Consider the following 13,213-nt stretch of genomic DNA (forward strand, 5'->3'; position numbering starts at 1 on the left):
ATATAATCCTATTATCGTGATCGCTCCAGGTTTGGCCCTCTTATTGAAGAGATCAAGGGAGTTGCTTGTTGGTGTGGACAGTCATTTGTCCTCCAGTGCATGCATGCATGCATATGCATTTAGGGAGAAGGTTGGGGGATCATTTGTATGCCTCGATAACTTACGTGTAAACAGCATGGTAACTTACCTAACTTTTTTTTGCGGATAACTTACCTATCGCATATGCAGCAATTTATGTAGCTCAGTCTTGGTAAATTTTTATCCAAAAAATTCGTCGAAACACACAAACATGAGATATAGTTTTGAAGGTCTCATCGTGATAGATTTAATGTTGAAATTGAATTTGAATCGGATCGACGGTTTAAGCTATAAATATTTTGAATTTTAAAAATGAGAAGAATGTAGAATGACATCATTTTATTCCTACAGTATATGCATGCGTTAATGTGCATGTGGGCAGAAGAGGATGACTCATTTATGTCTATCTCTAAAATATAACACTGCCAGTTAGTGAAATCCTTTAGTAAATGTATGTGATGAATACCTTTAAATATTGGACAAACATTTTTAGGCTGGTCACAATGGGCAGGAACTTAGGAGTAATATCACACACTCCAATGCAACTTTGCTTATGTGGCACATATTTAATGAAGAAAGAGCTGCTTGTGGTAGCTAAGTTACCGGAACATCACACTCCAAGAAACAATGGGCCTATGACCCAATAAATACATCGTTGCATGACACTACATACATGTTCCTGCCCACTATGGAGTTAGTAACATAGTCCAGGGAAGTGTGTAGGTTACTAGCTTATGTTCCTGCCCATTGTGACCAGCCTTACAGTACATGGTAAATACTTATCATATACATGACACGTTTTCCCAAATATGTGATGAACATTTTTCAGAATACAGGTAAAGAATTATGCACATGAAGGTTAACCTTATTTTATTTTTGATTTATATATTCTCCATTGTAAAACTGTTTTAAACATTTTTTTATTCTTTTATAAGTCTATGTGAAAAAATCAGTTCGAAAAGCATTTGGACCGGAATAGGAGTTCTCTGACGGTCTGACCGATCAAATCTTTGTGATTGGATCAACTAAATCAGCGGCCCCCTTTCCCTCAAAAGAAAAAAAAAAATCAGCGGCCCTCTTCAATATTTTGACGGCCAATCGCCCAAAATTAAGAGCTCCTAGTTCCGAATTGGTTTATAATACAAGTCTTCTAGTAGTATATCATCATCAAAAAGAAAAATGCCGTAGGTTTCCGCTTCCCTCCCAGACGCTCGAGGGTGCCGCCGTCGCCGCTTTATTCCGTCGTCATGTCCACCCCGGCGAATCGCTCTCTCACGTCCGAGGAAGGCGGCGCCTCGACTCACCAGGGAATCCTCGTCTTTCCTCCTCCTTCAGCGAGACCCTAACTTCTCCATCTTTGTGTGTGCAGGTCCTCCTCTTCTCCTCCTCCAGTGGCATGGGTCGAGAGACTCACCGACGACCTCCTCGTGGAGATCCTCTCGCGCGTCCCCGTCAAGTCGCTCTGCCGCTTCAAGTGCGTCTCCAACTACTGGCTGAGCCTCATCGAGCACCCCGACCACCGCAAAAAGCTCCCTCAAACCCTAGCCGGCTTCATCTACACCAGGAGCGTTGCGGGGGAGTGGTTTCCGGAATCATCTTTCCGCTTCACCACTCTCTCGGGGAGATGCCGCGCTCTGATAAGCACGTCTTTTGCCTTCCTGCCCAACCACTGGCGTGTCAATCTGTTGGACTGCTGCAACGGCCTCCTCCTTTGCCGCCATTACGCTGCTAGGGGTGACGAGGGCCGTTACATCGTGTGCAATCCGGCGACGGAGGAGTGGGTCATGCTACCGGAACCCAACCAGGTCGACGATGAGAACACCGTGCGTCTGGGTTTTGATCCGGCCGTGTCTTCCCACTTCTACGTGTTTATGTTGCTACCTGAATCCAGCGAGGACTTATGCCTCACCAGAGTGGATGTGTTTTCGTCGGAAACCGGACGGTGGGCTCGTAAAGAGAAGAGATGGAGATTCTACATCAAACGACCAATAATTGCAGAAGGGTAAAAACAGACAGCGGAGAGGGGAGCTCTCCAACCCTAGCCCCCGCGTCGTCCCCCCGCGGGCGACTTGGACGGCGGCGCGCCCTCCCCCCCTCCTCTCCTCCTCCCTGCCCTCCCCCGCCCTTGCCGCCGGGGCAAAGCCCCTCGCGGTGGCTGGCGGCGGGGCCCCTCTCTCCTCCGCTCGAGGGTGGCCGGTGCGGGGCGGCCTTCTCTGGCGGCGGCATCGGGCGTGCGTAGGGCTCGGCGGTGCGGCGGCGTGCTTCCGGCGACATGGTGGGCGGCGGCGGCGGCGTGGTGGCTACGTGCCCGTGATGGCGGCGGTGGCTCAGATCTGGCCATGGGCTGCAACGGGCGGGTTCTGGCGAGCCCCTTCTCTACGGGATCCGTCTCGGCCTCCCTCTCCTCTCGGTGGGGGCCGGAGGTGGGCTGGTGCTGGTGGAGGTGGGAGGCGTGTCGGCCGGATCTGACGTGATTTTTTCGGCCGACGGCGCGGGTTGGGGCAGCGGTCGGGCGTGGCTGCTGCTCCGGCCGTGGGCGGCAGCGCGGGGAGGTCCTGGTGGTGCGGCGGCTACACGGTGGCTGGCGGCTCTGCCCGCGACGGCGGCCGGCTTCTCTGGCGTCGGCTCGTCTGCGGTCGGGCCGTTTCGACCTTCGCTTCCTGTCCTCGTCGGTCGGCCTCTACTTACATCGAAGGGCTGGCCCGCTCCTAGCTGCAGTCCATCGCTCGTCTCGCGCCCTGTGCCGCAGGACCGAGCTCGTCTCGCACCCGGCGGCAGGACCGAGCTCGTCTCGCGCCCGGCGGCAGGACCGAGCTCGTCTCGCACCTGGTGCAGCAGGACGGGTCGATGGAGGCCAATTTTGGCCGGCCTTTTGGGTCTCGGCGCTGGGGGGCCGCCCAGGGGTGTGAAAGGCGCGGCCTTTCCACTCATCTCTTTGGTTGGGGTAGCGACGGGTCTCAGGTGAGGTGGTGTCAAGGTCTTGGATGCCGGGGCGGCGGCCTTGGTAGTGGTAGCGCGGTGCTCTTGGGCAGAGGCCGTTGCTTGGTGCTGCCTGGTGACCATGGCTGTGTGGGCGGCATGGTGGCTGGGGTGTGGCGTTCGGTGGCGATGAGTGTTAGCTGGGGTGAAAACCTGCTCTATCTTCGGACGAACCGGCGGCGGCGTAGCGCGTTACCTTCTTGAAGGCGTCGTCGCGGCTCTCATCGGTCATCGTGTTGCTCCAGAGGAAACTCTGACCCCCGGGTCGGGCAGTGGCGGCGCGTTGGCGTCGTAACCTTCTTGGAGGCGCCGCCTTGGAGCTCACGGTTCGTCATATGCGGCTCCATCTCTTCGTGGTGGCGTGTTCACGGTGGAGGACCCCGATTGCTCTTGTAGTGGTAGGGGTGGTGTTGCTGCGCTCAGCACCTATGTATCCCGTCTTGGGTGTGTGCGTGTGTCGTGGGGTGCGTTTGTATTTAGGTTGTGGTGGATCATTGCTTTATATATAAAGCGGGGCGAAAGCCTTTTTCGGTAAAGAGAAGAGATGGAACGAGAACTTTTGGCTTGTTACTCCTCAGTACCAACCTAGTGCTTTCCTCAATGGCTGCATGCATTTTCACGCATTTGGCAGCATGTCACTCCTTTGTCTGGTTGCAGTGGACACGGAGGGGACATGGAGGATCGTCCCTGTCCCTAGTGGTCCGTATAATTCTTTTGTTCAGCAGTCACATGGCTGCTTGCATTATTCCAGTTTTCAGAGAAAAAATGGGGATGTGGATCGACTAGTTGTTTATGTTCTCGAGGACTATGGCAACAAAGAGTGGACGTTGAAGCATAGTGTTGAAGCTTCACACATGTCTGGAGGGACACATCGTATTGGTCACCGTTGGATGTCGATTCATCCGGACTGTGACTTGATCTTCTTCACAGCGGGGCGGGATACTGAATTCATGTCGGAATTCATGTGCTATAATATGGACCGTCAGCAAGTAAAGGTGGTCTCCAATCTTGAATATGGAGCCCGACCATACCTACCATATGTACCATTCTATGCGTTGTTACAATCTTTGCACTTGTGAAATCAATAGCAGATTCTCGTGCTTTTATAAGAAGTGAATCTTCGATAGTAGTCAATTGTTCTTGCAATGGATCGCCGGCCTTGGCATGTCTGATTCAGTTTTGTTCTCATTCTCATTGACTGCTGTCTACATCCTTTTAAATTTCGAGCAATGGTGGTTCAGTATAATGAACTAATGATGCAACTTGTCTGATTTCTCTGAGAATCGTTCGCGTAGTAGTGTTGAAGGAGGAAAATGCTATGACCACATGCTGTAAAAGGAATGATAAGTGATTATCAATCAGTTCAGTCTGTAGTCTGGGTAAGTATATGCATCTTATTGACAGAGACCTATTGCCTACCAATGGCATAATGTGTGAGATTAATTTTTTACTTTAATGCTAGCCATTTGTTTTATGATTGAGAAACACTTCGGGTGATTGCAATCTCACTTCTTTCATGCTAACTAATTGGGGCATGCTTAAATAGGAGATGGTGCTAGCTGAGCATCATGAAGCTGTACGTACGTGCATCAGTGCTTGGATGAAAATATCCATTCTTTTGTTATGATACTTTAGTTTTTTAACACAAAATTGCCTCAAAGGACTCAAAAGACGTCCTCTTTGTGCTATAGGGTTTCTCAGGTAGGTTGTGCCGTGCACTTTACATGCTGACTTACTTATCATTATACATACGCTACCTGTAACGGAGCAGTTGGTTGACAATATTTTCCGCAGTAGAAAACTGCGCAAGCACTCCACTAGTCGAATGCAACTTTACACATCTGAATTTAGATTTTTGACGTTCTCTAACACTAAAATAACAAGTGGCTCTGTCGACAAAGTTCATCTCACTTGCCTCAAAGGTGAAACCATCTCTTTATTCTGGTTATAGGTGGTTTCAAAGATAAAAGATTTTGAAGATTATAAATCAAGAAAATATTGTTGATTGTATTTGGACTAACATTGAACATATAAACCCTGAAGAACTCATAGTCACAACGAAGGTGGCCACGTCGCCTTTAATTCGCCATGAACAGTACTCGTGCCACCGCCTGTTATTTTCATGCCCCGCCAGGGGCATTTTCGTCATTTCACATCCAAGCCTATAAAAGGCCGCCTCCCCCGTGGAGAAGACCTAGCCGCCGCCTCCCGTCCCACTCGTCCCCCCTCCTCGTCGCCCTCCTCTCTCTCTCTCTCTCTCTCTCTCTCTCTCTCTCTCTCTCTCTCTCTCTCGCTAATCCCTCTCTCTCCCCGTCGCGCCGGCCGGTTCCAACCAGCTCCGGCCCGCGCATCTCCCCCGCGACCCCCGCCTCCTCTCCTCCTGCCGCCGCCAGAGAAGCTCGCCGCCGATGCCGGTGACCTAGCCCGCGTGTCTCCCCCGCGACCCCCGCCTCCTCTCCTGCCGCCGCCGCCGCCGGAGAAGCTCGCCTCCGCGCCCACAAGCCTCGGATTCGGCAGGATCCGGAACGAAGAGGGGTGGATGAGACGGGGGAGGAGGAGGAGGAGAGAGTGGGGGCGTCTGGGGAGGAATATCCCCGCCGCCTCCTCCGCTCCTTCCTCCACAAGTCAGGGGGGTGGGGCTGCTCGGGCTCAGCCTGTGGGATGTCGACCGGACCGGCTGTTGGAAATATGCCCTAGAGGCAATAATAAATTGATTATTACTATATTTCCTTGTTCATGATAATCGTTTATTATCCATGCTAGAATTGTATTGATAGGAAACTCAGATACATGTGTGGATACATAGACAACACCATGTCCCTAGTAAGCCTCTAGTTGACTAGCTCGTTAATCAATAGATGGTTACGGTTTCCTGACCATGGACATTGGATGTCGTTGATAACGGGATCACATCATTAGGAGAATGATGTGATGGACAAGACCCAATCCTAAGCCTAGCACAAGATCATGTAGTTCGTATGCTAAAGCTTTTCTAATGTCAAGTATCATTTCCTTAGACCATGAGATTGTGCAACTCCCGAATATCGTAGGAGTGCTTTGGGTGTGCCAAACGTCACAACGTAACTGGGTGGCTATAAAGGTACACTACGGGTATCTCTGAAAGTGTCTGTTGGGTTGGCACGAATCGAGATTGGGATTTTGTCACTCCGTGTAAACGGAGAGGTATCTCTGGGCCCACTCGGTAGGACATCATCATAATGTGCACAATGTGACCAAGGGGTTGATCACGGGATGATGTGTTACGGAACGAGTAAAGAGACTTGCCGGTAACGAGATTGAACAAGGTATCGGTATACCGACGATCGAATCTCGGGCAAGTACCATACCGCTAGACAAAGGGAATTGTATACGGGATTGATTGAGTCCTTGACATCGTGGTTCATCCGATGAGATCATCGTGGAACATGTGGGAGCCAACATGGGTATCCAGATCCCGCTGTTGGTTATTGACCGGAGAACATCTCGGTCATGACTACATGTCTCCCGAACCCGTAGGGTCTACACACTTAAGGTTCGATGACGCTAGGGTTATAAAGGAAGTTTGTATGTGGTTACCGAATGTTGTTCGGAGTCCCGGATGAGATCCCGGACGTCACGAGGAGTTCCGGAATGGTCCGGAGGTAAAGATTTATATATAGGAAGTCCTGTTTCGGCCATCGGGACAAGTTTCGGGGTCATCGGTATTGTACCGGGACCACCGGAAGGGTCCCGGGGGCCCACCGGGTGGGGCCACCTGCCCCGGGGGCCACATGGGCTGTAGGGGGTGCGCCTTGGCCTACATGGGCCAAGGGCACCAGCCCCTAGAGGCCCATGCGCCAAGATATAGGAAAAAGGGGAGAGTCCTAAAGGGGGAAGGCACCTCCGAGGTGCCTTGGGGAGGATGGACTCCTCCCCCCCTCTTAGCCGCACCCCTTCCTTGGAGGAAGGGGCAAGGCTGCGCCTGCCCCCTCTCCCCTGCCCCTATATATAGTGGAGGGGAGGGAGGGCATCCATACCTGAGCCCTTGGCGCCTCCCTCCCTCCCGTGACACCTCCTCCTCTCCCGTAGGTGCTTGGCGAAGCCCTGCAGGATTGCCACGCTCCTCCATCACCACCACGCCATTGTGCTGCTGCTGGATGGAGTCTTCCTCAACCTCTCCCTCTCTCCTTGCTGGATCAAGGCGTGGGAGACATCGTCGAGCTGTACGTGTGTTGAACGCGGAGGTGCCGTCCGTTCGGCACTAGGATCATCGGTGATCTGAATCACGACGAGTACGACTCCATCAACCCCGTTCACTTGAACGCTTCCGCTTAGCGATCTACAAGGGTATGTAGATGCACTCTCCTTCCCTCGTTGCTAGTCTCTCCATAGATAGATCTTGGTGACACATAGGAAAATTTTGAATTTCTGCTACGTTCCCCAACAGTGGTATCAGAGCCAGGTTTATTGCGTAGATTCTTTGCACGAGTAGAACACAAAGTAGTTGTGGGCGTCGATATTGTTCAATATGCTTGCCGTTACTAGTCTTATCTTGATTCGGCGGCATCGTGGGATGAAGCGGCCCGGACCAACCTTACACGTACGCTTACGTGAGACCGGTTCCACCGACAAACATGCACTAGTTGCATAAGGTGGCTGGCGGGTGTCTGTCTCTCCCACTTTAGTCGGATCGGATTCGATGAAAAGGGTCCTTATGAAGGGTAAATAGCAATTGGCATATCACGTTGTGGTTCATGCGTAGGTAAGAAACGTTCTTGCTAGAAACCCATAGCAGCCACGTAAAACATGCAAACAACAATTAGAGGATGTCTAACTTGTTTTTGCAGGGTATGCTATGTGATGTGATATGGCCAAAAAGGATGTGATGAATGATATATGTGATGTATGAGATTGATCATGTTCTTGTAATAGGAATCACGACTTGCATGTCGATGAGTATGACAACCGGCAGGAGCCATAGGAGTTGTCTTTATTTATTTGTGACCTGCGTGTCAACTTAAACGTCATGTAATTACTTTACTTTATTGCTAACCGTTAGCCATAGTAGTAGAAGTAATAGTTGGCGAGGCAACTTCATGAAGACACGATGATGGAGATCATGATGATGGAGATCATGGTGTCATGCCGGTGACGATGATGATCATGGAGCCCCGAAGATGGAGATCAAAAGGAGCAAAGTGATGATGGCCATATCATGTCACTATTTGATTGCATGTGATGTTTATCATGTTTATACATCTTATTTGCTTAGAACGACGGTAGTAAATAAGATGATCCCTTACAACAATTTCAAGAAGTGTTCTCCCCTAACTGTGCACCGTTGCGACAGTTCGTGTTTCGAAGCACCACGTGATGATCGGGTGTTAGATTCTAACGTTCACATACAACGGGTGTAAGACAGATTTACACACACGAAACACTTAGGGTTAACTTGACGAGCCTAGCATGTACAGACATGGCCTCGGAACACGGAGACCGAAAGGTCGAACATGAGTCGTATAGAAGATACGATCAACATGAAGATGTTCACCGATGATGACTAGTCCGTCTCACGTGATGATCGGACACGGCCTAGTTTGACTCGGATCATGTAATCACTTAGATGACTAGAGGGATGTCTATCTGAGTGGGACTTCATAAGATGAACTTAATTATCCTGAACATAGTCAAAAGGTTTTTGCAAATTATGTCGTAGCTCACGCTATAGTTCTACTGTTTAGATATGTTCCTAGAGAAAAATTAGTTGAAAGTTGATAGTAGCAATTATGCGGACTAGGTCCGTAAACTGAGGATTGTCCTCATTGCTTCATAGAAGGCTTATGTCCTTAATGCACCGCTCAGTGTGCTGAACCTTGAATGTTGTCTGTGGTTGTTGCGAACATCTGACATACACGTTTTGATAACTACGTGATAGTTCAGTTAAACGGTTTAGAGTTGAGGCACCAAAGACGTTTTTGAAACATCGCGAAACATATGAGATGTTTTGAGGGCTGAAATTGGGATTTCAGGCTCGTGCCCATGTCAAGAGGTATAAGACCTCCGATGACTTTCTTAACCTGCAAACTAAGGAGAAATGCTCAATTGTTGAGCTTGTGCTCAGATTGTCTGAGTACAACAATCATTTGAATCGAGTGGGAGTTGATCTTCCAGATAAGACAGTGATGGTTCTCCAAAGTCATTGCCACCAAGCTGTTAGAGCTTCGTGATGAACTATAACATATCAGGGATAGATATGATGATCCTTGAGGTATTCGTGATGTTTGACACCGCAAAAGTAGAAATCAAGAAGGAGCATCAATTGTTGATGGTTGGTGAAACCACTAGTTTCAAGAAGGGCAAGGGCAAGAAGGGATACTTCATGAAACGGCAAATCAGCTGCTGCTCTAGTGAAGAAACCCAAGGTAAAACCCAAACCCGAGACTAAGTGCTTCTGTAATAAGGGGAACAACCACTAGAGCAGAATTACCCTAGATACTTGGTAGATGAGAAGGCTGGCAAGGTCGATAGAAGTATATTGGATATACATTATGTTAATGTGTACTTTACTAGTACTCCTAGTAGCACCAGGGTATTAGATACCGGTTCGGTTGCTAAGTGTTAGTAACTCGAAATAAAAGCTACGGAATAAACGGAGACTAGCTAAAAGTGAGCTGACGATATATGTTGGAAGTGTTTCCACGTTTGATGTAATCAAACATCGCACGCTCCCTCTACCATCAAGATTAGCATTAAACCTGAATGGTTGATTGAATCTCGATCGTAGTGATACACATTTTTATGCCAAAAGATAGTAATGATAGTACCACTTACTTGTGGCACTGCCACGTAAGTCATATCGGTATAAAACGCATGAAGAAGCTCCATATTGATGGATCTTTGGGCTCACTCGTTTTTGAAAAGTTTGAGACATGCGAACCATGTCTATTGGTGTATATGCATGAAGAAACTCCATGCAAATGGACCGTTTTGACTCACTTGATTTTGAATCACTTGGGACATGCAAATCATACCACATGGGCAAGATGACTGAAAAGCCTCGTTTTCAGTAAGATGGAACAAGATAGCAACTTGTTGGAAGTAACACATTTTGATGTGTGCAGTCCAATGAGTGCTGAGGCATGCAGTGAATATCGTTATGTTCTTACTTCACAGATGATTCGAGTAGATGTTGAGTATATTTACTTGACGAATCACGAGTCTGAATTATTGAAAGGTTCAAGTAATTTCAGTGTGAAGTTGAAAGATCGTCGTGACAAGAGGATAAAAGATGTATGATGTGATCATAGAGATGAATATCTGAGTTACGAGTTTTGGCACACAATTAAGACATTGTGGAAATTGTTTTACAATTAATACCGCCTGGAACACCATAGTGTGATGGTGTGTCCGAACATCATAGTTGCACCCTATTGGATAAGGTGCGTACCATGATGTCTCTTATCGAATTACCACTATTGTCCATGGGTTAGGCATTAGAGACAACCACATTCACTTTAAATAGGGCACCACATAATTTCGTTGAGACGACACCGTATGAACTATGGTTTGGAGAAACCTAAGTTGCCGTTTCTTGAAAGTTTGGGGCTGCGACGCTTATGTGAAAAGGTTTCAGGTTGATAAGCTCGAACCCAAAGCAGATAAAATGCATCTTCATAGGACACCCAAAAACAGTTGGGTATACCTCCTAATTCAGATTTGAAAGCAATAGGGATTGTTTCTTGAATCGGGTCCTTTTTCGAGGAAAGGTTTCTCTCGAAAAGTTGAGTGGGAGGATGGTGGAGACTTGATGAGGTTATTGAACCGTCACTTCAACAAGTGTGTAGCAGGGCACAGGAAGTTGTTCCTGTGGCACGTACACCAACTGAAGTGGAAGCTTATGATAGTGATCATGAAACTTCGGATCGAGTCACTACCAAACCTCGTGGGATGACAAGGATGCGTACTACTTCAGAGTGGTACGTAATCCTGTCTTGGAAGTCATGTTGCTAGACAACAATGAACCTACGAGCTATGGAGAAGCGATGGTGGGCCCGGATTCCGATAAATGGCTCAAGGCCATAAAACCCGAGAGAGGATCCATGTATGAAAACAAAGTGTAGACTTTGGAAGAACTACTTGATGGTCGTAAGGCTGTTAGGTACATATGGATTTTGAAAGGAAGACAGACAATGATGGTAAGTGTCACCATTGAGAAAGCTCGACTTGTCGTTAAGATGTTTTTCGACAAGTTCAAGGAGTTGACTACGATGAGACTTTCTCACTCGAAGCGATGCTAAGAGTCTGTTGGAATTATATTAGCAATTACTGCATTATTTATGAAATCTTGCAGATAGGATGTCAAAACATTGTTTCCTCGACGATTCTTGAGGAAAGGTTGTATGTGATACAACCGAAAGGTTTTGTCTATCCTGAAATATGCTAATAAGTATGCAAAGCTCCAGCAATCCTTCTAAGGACTGGAGTGAGCATCTCGGAGTTGGAATGTATGCTTTGATGATGATCAAAGATTTTGGGTGTATACAAAGTTTATGAGAAACTTGTATTTCCAAAGAAGTGAGTGGGAGCACTATAGAATTTCTGATGAGTATATGTTGTTGACATATTAATGATCAGAAATGACGTAGAATTTCTGGAAAGCATATAGGGTTATTTGGAAAGTGTTTTCAATGGAAAACCTGGATTAAGCTACTTGAACATTGAGCATCAAGATCTATAAGGATAGATCAAAATGCTTAATAGTACTTTCAAATGAGCACATGCCTTGACGTGATCTTGAAGGTGTTCAAGATGGATCAGTCAAAGAAGGAGTTCTTGCCTGAGTTGTAAGGTATGAAGTTAAGACTTAAAGCTCGACCATGGCAGAATAGAGAGAAAGGAACGAAGGTCGTCCCCTATGCTTAAAACATAGGCTCTACAGTATGCTATGCTGTGTACCGCACCTGAAGTGTGCTTTACCATGAGTCAGTCAAGGGGTACAAGAATGATCCAAGAATGGATCACAGAACAGCGGTCAAAGTTATCCTTAGTAACTAGTGGACTAAGGAATTTTCTCAATTATGGAGGTGGTAAAAGAGTTCGTCGTAAAGGGTTACGTCGATGCAAGCTTAACACCTATCCGAATAGCTCTGAGTAGAGATACCGGATACGTATAATGGAGCAACAATTTAGAATAGCTCCAAGTAGAACAGTTATTTGGAATTGCTCCAAATAGAACGTGGTAGCTGCATCTAGGAGATGACATAGAGATTTGTAAAGCACACACGGATCTGAAAGGTTCAGACCCGTTGACTATAACCTCTCTCACAAGCATAACATGATCAAACCCAGAACTCATCGAGTGTTAATCACATGGTAAATGTGAACTAGATTATTGACTCTAGTAAACTCTTTGGGTGTTAGTCACATGGGGATGTGACCTTGAGTGTTAATCACATATCGATGTGAACTAGATTATTGACTCTAGTGCAAGTGGGAGACTGTTGGAAATATGCCCTAGAGGCAATAATAAATTGATTATTATTATATTTCCTTGTTCATGATAATCATTTATTATCCATGCTAGAATTGTATTGATAGGAAACTCAGATACATGTGTGGATACATAGACAACACCATGTCCCTAGTAAGCCTCTAGTTGACTAGCTCGTTAATCAATAGATGGTTACGGTTTCCTGACCATGGACATTGGATGTCGTTGATAACGGGATCACATCATTAGGAGAATGATGTGATGGACAAGACCCAATCCTAAGCCTAGCACAAGATCATGTAGTTCGTATGCTAAAGCTTTTCTAATGTCAAGTATCATTTCCTTAGACCATGAGATTGTGCAACTCCCGGATATCGTAGGAGTGCTTTGGGTGTGCCAAACGTCACAACGTAACTGGGTGGCTATAAAGGTACACTACGGGTATCTCTGAAAGTGTCTGTTGGGTTGGCACGAATCGAGATTGGGATTTTGTCACTCCGTGTAAACGGAGAGGTATCTCTGGGCCCACTCGGTAGGACATCATCATAATGTGCACAATGTGACCAAGGGGTTGATCACGGGATGATGTGTTACGAAACGAGTAAAGAGACTTGCCGGTAACGAGATTGAACAAGGTATCGGTATACCGACGATCGAATCTCGGGCAAGTACCATACCGCTAGACAA

The sequence above is a fragment of the Triticum aestivum genome, chromosome 7A, assembly GCF_018294505.1.
Source record: "Triticum aestivum cultivar Chinese Spring chromosome 7A, IWGSC CS RefSeq v2.1, whole genome shotgun sequence".
NCBI lineage: Eukaryota > Viridiplantae > Streptophyta > Magnoliopsida > Poales > Poaceae > Triticum > Triticum aestivum.